The sequence below is a fragment of the Haplochromis burtoni genome, unplaced genomic scaffold, assembly GCF_018398535.1.
Source record: "Haplochromis burtoni strain Fernald_Lab_line unplaced genomic scaffold, NCSU_Asbu1 Contig_210, whole genome shotgun sequence".
NCBI lineage: Eukaryota > Metazoa > Chordata > Actinopteri > Cichliformes > Cichlidae > Haplochromis > Haplochromis burtoni.
This window is the reverse complement of record NW_024582571.1, coordinates 960,904-967,907: the sequence shown is the minus strand read 5'-3', so window position 1 is coordinate 967,907 and position 7,004 is coordinate 960,904. Positions and strand designations below refer to the sequence as shown.

Sequence of the window (7,004 nt, the reverse complement as noted above, 5' to 3'; positions counted from 1 at the left end):
TCAACACAGACAGCATCGTCAGAAGGAAAATTGATAAAATAAATTACAAATGTTGTATTGTTCGATACATATGCGTACCGAACCGAAAGCACTGTATCGAACGGTTCAATATCGATACGAATATCGTTGCACCCCTACTGTTATTATATATCCCTGTTATTACGGCATCTGTGTGTGAGATCAGATACTAGATGACTTCATACAGGACCAAGAAAGAAATGCTTAAAGGGGATCTTTAGAAGAGTGTGAGCTACTGGTGCATGTACTGGTGCATGTACTGGTGCATGTACTGGTGCATGTACTGGTGCACATGTTGTACCAATGATAACATTAAGTGATATGTAAACATCAGTGTAATCACAGCTTCCTCGTCGTCTGTTGCTTCCTGTTTGTATTGTAGCATCTGAGCTGCGTTAGATAAACTTCACAGGTGCCTCCTCACTGTAACTATGACTGCAGGTCTTACTGGGAACCAGTGTGAATTCATAAAGTTAAATAAATCAAATAAATGAAGGATGATTGTGACTAAGGGCAACATATGACACATCATATGATAACCATGCAGTGAAGATCTGGTATTGTGATCTTCTAACGCTATCATGAACACTTTAACCAGGATATGAGGGAGGGAAGGAGGGAAAGCAGGAGCAGAAATATCCAGATAACATCTGTGTTTGCACTGAATGTTTTGCTGTGTAGAGTTGAATGAATAAACTCAGACGGGTCGCCGACACGCTGCAGTCTGCACAGACGAGCAGCTCCGCTGCAGTGCTCTTTGCAGCAGCTTGTTCCCAGCTGACCGTCCTGCAGCAGCTGCGTCACCGTGGAGGAATTTAAAGTGAATTTCTGCTTTTGCTGAGAAGAAAAATCCAATTTTTGCAGATTTATTACAGTTAATTGTGTATTATCACAAACAGATTGCATATAACTGCCAACTTGACTCCACTCAGTGGCAGACTGGCTGAACTTGTTGTCCACAGCCACAATGATTTTGGTGGAGCTGCATCTGAGACGCACCTCAGATTACTGCTTTTCTGCTTTTCACACAAACAAACTTTAGAAGCTCCCAGTCCTCGACCGTTTCTGCGGGTTCAGAGTGGACGTTTGCTCCAATTAGCCCGACTTCAGGGATGAACTTTCCTGCTGCGCGGCCCGACCGTGAGGCTGAGACATAAACTCAAACAAACAGATGCTGTGAGGAACTAAACGAGCTCAGCTCATTCGTTTCTACCTCACGCACATCTTACAGCCAGTTTAACAAACACTCGCTCTGCACCCTGCTAGCAGCCACAGCAGGAGGCAACTTTCATCTTTCATCTATCATGGCATGTGACAACAAGCGCGCACACACACACACACACACACATCAATTATTAGACATGTCAGAGTCCTGGCTGCAGAACTTTATTCAACCACAGTGCAGGGCAGCTAACACACACACACTCTTTCTAAAACTGCCTTTTGTCTCCGATGTGCAGTGAGTGTGTGTTTCATGGGTCTGCACTCGTGTCTGTGTGTGTTTGTGCACACAGAGGAGATGCGATCGTGCTCCACGTGCAGCAGCTCCACCTTCATATGGACCCAGGCGTGGCCTCGGTGCTGCACTCTGTCCGAGCCTCTGCTGGCGCTCCCTGCTCCAAAACCCACAGGAAGTGAATTTAAAGTTCATGTAAATACCAACGTTGTGTAAAAATAAGCTATACTTTGTCACGGTGAGAGATTTAGGTCCGATTCAGGTTTCATGAGTAACTCGTTTCTCCGTGGGACTGTGGCGCCCCCATAAATTCAGACAGAAGGAGGCGGGAGCGATGAGAGACACTGTGGGGGGCGCTCTCCACAATCACTCAATCCAAAACCCTCACACATGCAGAGCAGCACCGAGGCCACGCCTGGGTCCATATGAAGGTGGAGCTGCTGCACGTGGAGCACGATCGCATCTCCTCTGTGTGCACAAACACACACAGACACGAGAGCAGACCCATGAAACACACACTCACTGCACATCGGAGACAAAAGGCAGTTTTAGAAAGAGTGTGTGTGTTAGCTGCCCTGCACTGTGGTTGAATAAAGTTCTGCAGCCAGGACTCTGACATGTCTAATAATTGATGTGTGTGTGTGTGTGTGTTCGCGCTTGTTGTCACATGCCATGATAGATGAAAGATGAAAGTTGCCTCCTGCTGTGGCTGCTAGCAGGGTGCAGAGCGAGTGTTTGTTAAACTGGCTGTAAGATGTGCGTGAGGTAGAAACGAATGAGCTGAGCTCGTTTAGTTCCTCACAGCATCTGTTTGTTTGAGTTTATGTCTCAGCCTCACGGTCGGGCCGCGCAGCAGGAAAGTTCATCCCTGAAGTCGGGCTAATTGGAGCAAACGTCCACTCTGAACCCGCAGAAACGGTCGAGGACTGGGAGCTTCTAAAGTTTGTTTGTGTGAAAAGCAGAAAAGCAGTAATCTGAGGTGCGTCTCAGATGCAGCTCCACCAAAATCATTGTGGCTGTGGACAACAAGTTCAGCCAGTCTGCCACTGAGTGGAGTCAAGTTGGCAGTTATATGCAATCTGTTTGTGGTAATACACAATTAACTGTAATAAATCTGCAAAAATTGGATTTTTCTTCTCAGCAAAAGCAAAAATTCACTTTAAATTCCTCCACGGTGACGCAGCTGCTGCAGGACGGTCAGCTGGGAACAAGCTGCTGCAAAGAGCACTGCAGCGGAGCTGCTCGTCTGTGCAGACTGCAGCGTGTCGGCGACCCGTCTGAGTTTATTCATTCAACTCTACACAGCAAAACATTCAGTGCAAACACAGATGTTATCTGGATATTTCTGCTCCTGCTTTCCCTCCTTCCCTCCCTCATATCCTGGTTAAAGTGTTCATGATAGCGTTAGAAGATCACAATACCAGATCTTCACTGCATGGTTATCATATGATGTGTCATATGTTGCCCTTAGTCACAATCATCCTTCATTTATTTGATTTATTTAACTTTATGAATTCACACTGGTTCCCAGTAAGACCTGCAGTCATAGTTACAGTGAGGAGGCACCTGTGAAGTTTATCTAACGCAGCTCAGATGCTACAATACAAACAGGAAGCAACAGACGACGAGGAAGCTGTGATTACACTGATGTTTACATATCAGTTAATGTTATTATTGGTACAACATGTGCACCAGTACATGCACCAGTACATGCACCAGTACATGCACCAGTACATGCACAGACAGTACATGCACCAGTACATGCACCAGTACATGCACCAGTACATGCACCAGTACATGCACCAGTAGCTCACACTCTTCTAAAGATCCCCTTTAAGCATTTCTTTCTTGGTCCTGTATGAAGTCATCTAGTCTCTGATCTCACACACAGATGCCGTAATAACAGGGACATATAATAACAGGTATATATAATAACAGGGACATATAATAACAGGGACATATAATAACAGGATATATAATAACAGGTGATCATATAATAACAGGACATATAATAACAGGGACATATAATAACAGGGAATATAATAACAGGGATATATAATAACAGGACATATAATAACAGGGACATATAATAACAGAGATATATAATAACAGGGCATATAATAACAGGGACATATAATAACAGGATATATAATAACAGGTATATATAATAACAGGGACATATAATAACAGGTATATATAATAACAGGGACATATAATAACAGGGACATATAATAACAGGGACATATAATAACAGGGACATATAATAACAGGGACATATAATAACAGGTATATATAATAACAGGGACATATAATAACAGGGACAATACGGTTATATAATAACAGGTATATATAATAACAGGGACATATAATAACAGGTATATAATAACAGGTAATATAATAACAGGGACATATAATAACAGGTACTATATAATAACAGGGACATATAATAACAGGGACATATAATAACAGGGATATATAATAACAGGTATATATAATAACAGGGACATATAATAACAGGTATATATAATAACAGGGACATATAATAACAGGGACATATAATAACAGGGACTATATAATAACAGGGACATATAATAACAGGGACATATAATAACAGGTATATATAATAACAGGGACATATAATAACAGGGACATATAATAACAGGGACATATAATAACAGGGACATATAATAACAGGGACATATAATAACAGGGACATATAATAACAGGGATATATAATAACAGGGACATATAATAACAGGGATATATAATAACAGGGTTATATAATAACAGGGACATATAATAACAGGTATCATATAATAACAGGTATATATAATAACAGGGACATATAATAACAGGTGAATATAATAACAGGATATATAATAACAGGGACATATAATAACAGGGACTAATACGATATAATAACAGGGACATATAATAACAGGGACATATAATAACAGGTATATATAATAACAGGGACATATAATAACAGGGACATATAATAACAGGTATATATAATAACAGGTATATATAATAACAGGGACATATAATAACAGGTATATATAATAACAGGGATTATTAACAGTTCATACTGAAGCAACAGTTCTTACCACGTCCATGATCTGCAGCAGGCTGAAGCTGAAGTGGACGGTCAGGCTGTGGGAGTCATTGCTGACCGGCCGCTCTAACGGGTTGTAGTTCTTCATCAGCTCCTTGTAGAGACGCCGCTGGTACACGCCCTGCAGAGAGCCTGGAGGGAAACAGGAACGACTGTCGTCAGCACGCATGACCGCTCCAACAGTTTAACTGAGGTGGAGCCTGACGCTAACACAGGCTTTCTCTCCCAGTTTAGCAGCTGAGAACCACTAAAGTATTCTGTGGAGCTGCCCAGACTCTCCACCATCCCCATCCTGCCAGTCCAGAGTTTCCTCCTGGACTCAGAGGCTGCTTTGACTACATCGCTCACTCTGTTCCAGGTTTTTGTATAATATAAAAATGAGTTTGATGATCTGAGACATGAAAGTCTGACAAATATGTGAGAAAACTTTCCCAGCACTACATTTGTTCTGTTCATTATCTGTTTTGTACGACTGAAGTGCTGTAACGCTGGGAGTGTTGGCAGGTCGTTAGCGGTGCCTCTTGATTGGCCGATGCAACTGAGCGGCTGCTTGAAGTGTGCAGAGCTCTGAATCTGCCATCGAGTGAGATCTGTGACCCACGTCTGGTCTGACAAACATCGATTTCACCGCATTTCTCTTCCTTTTGTCACCTTTCATCTGAGGCAGCCCAGAGTCGCTCAGAGACCGGGGGTCTTGAAGGCTTCGAGGAGACGGATTACATCAGCCTTGGTGGAGATGAAAGCTCATCCGGATGACTGACAGGTGCTCGGTGAGACCTTGGCCGAGCGTGGGGGGAGGGGCTGACTGTCAGGAAATGAGCTCCAGATAACAGAAATATTTTCTGTTCCTTTGTCTGCGTTTCGTGCTCTGACTGCTCAACTAAAAAACCCAAACGCTGGTAGAAGTCAACAAATGAAGGGATCTGAATTTCTGCATGAACGCAAGTGAAAATGAAATTATTTTATTTACTGTCAACATGAAGAACTGCAGAGCTGTGACTGTTACAGTGATGCTGCAGCTTCTGCAGGCAAACGTTTTACTTTTATCTGGACTTCTGATCCTCGGGTGTATTATAAGTTTTAGTCTGTTACTTCAGTCCTGCATTTGAAGCTGTTTCTGTGGGTCAGTGGTTTCTATTAATAGAACTGTTGTTTCTATTTCCCCCGCGCTTTCACGCCTGCTCTATCTTCTAATATAATTTCTCTTCATGGTTTATATTCTCATCTTGTTGTTTGAGTCTTTTGTTCTCGGTTGTAGTTACTGTTACCAACGCTGTGTTTTTGTCTGTGATGTCTCCTGTGTCACATTAATCTTGTTTATCCTCATTCAGTTGTGTCTTACTTCCTGTTTTACTTTGATAGCGGCTGTTATCAATGCCTCATGTGAAGTTAAACGTGTCTCTTTATGTTGTCTCCACCTGACCCGTGGAGGCACGGACCCTCCAGCTCTGATGGAAAGGTGTCCGTTTGTCCAGCACGTGATTCTGGGGAATCTGGAGGCCAAGTCAACACCTCAAACTGGTTGTTGTGCTCCTCAAACCATTCTGGAAACATTCCTGCTTCCAGTGCATTATCCTGCTGAAAGAGACCACAGCCATCAGGGAGCACTGTTTCCATCGCCCAAAGCATCATGCTGCTGCTTCCTCTGGCTCACCGTCTTCCCATAATGCATCCTATTGTCGAGTGTTCCCCAGAAAAGCGGCGCACATGCATGCATCCAAAAAACGTGATTCGGACCAGGCCACCTTCTTCCATTGTTCTGTGCTTTAGTTCTGATGGTCAGCACGCCCACCCTGACTGGTCTGCAGCCCCATATGCATTAAACTGGTGCTCTGTGCATCCTGACACCTTTCCATCAGAACCACCTGACATGGACAGTTTGAGCTACAGCAGCTCGTTTGTTGGACTCGTGCAGACTGGAGACAAGCATCTCTGCTGGGGACAGGAAGAGACTGAACAGGGTGATCCGAAGGGCCAGCTCTGTTCTTGGATGCCCTCTGGACCCAGTGGAGGTGGTGAGTGACAGGAGAACGGCGGCTAAGCTGTCATCCCTGTTGGACAACATCTCCCACCCCATGCAGCAGACTGTGACAGCACTGAGCAGCCTCGATACAAACAATTCCCAGACCGTCAAAAGCCAGCATAAAAAAGAGCTCATATACAATAATACATAAAAAAATTAAGAACAAAAAACAAATCTCCACACCCAAGAAACGACAAGAACATAAGAACAAAACTGAACTCAACTTCAGTTAAGAGAAGACTTGCAAAAACGGGCACCCAACACACGGTGACTAATACGGAGAAAGATTTCAGCAAGGAAATACCTAAACACTACTGTACAGACTCAACATATATAAAAGACATAATTGAAATCAAACACACAATCCATACTATGCAATAACATCTCTCCGA

At 43.2% G+C, this 7,004-nt stretch overlaps 1 protein-coding gene across 1 annotated transcript in view; it reads left to right on the top strand.

Moving 5' to 3' along the window:
- LOC102299724 (neuronal acetylcholine receptor subunit alpha-7) overlaps window positions 1-7,004 on the top strand; it is a gene marked incomplete at its 3' end in the record, with an annotated part of 62,264 nt that overhangs the window by 4,104 nt on the left and 51,156 nt on the right.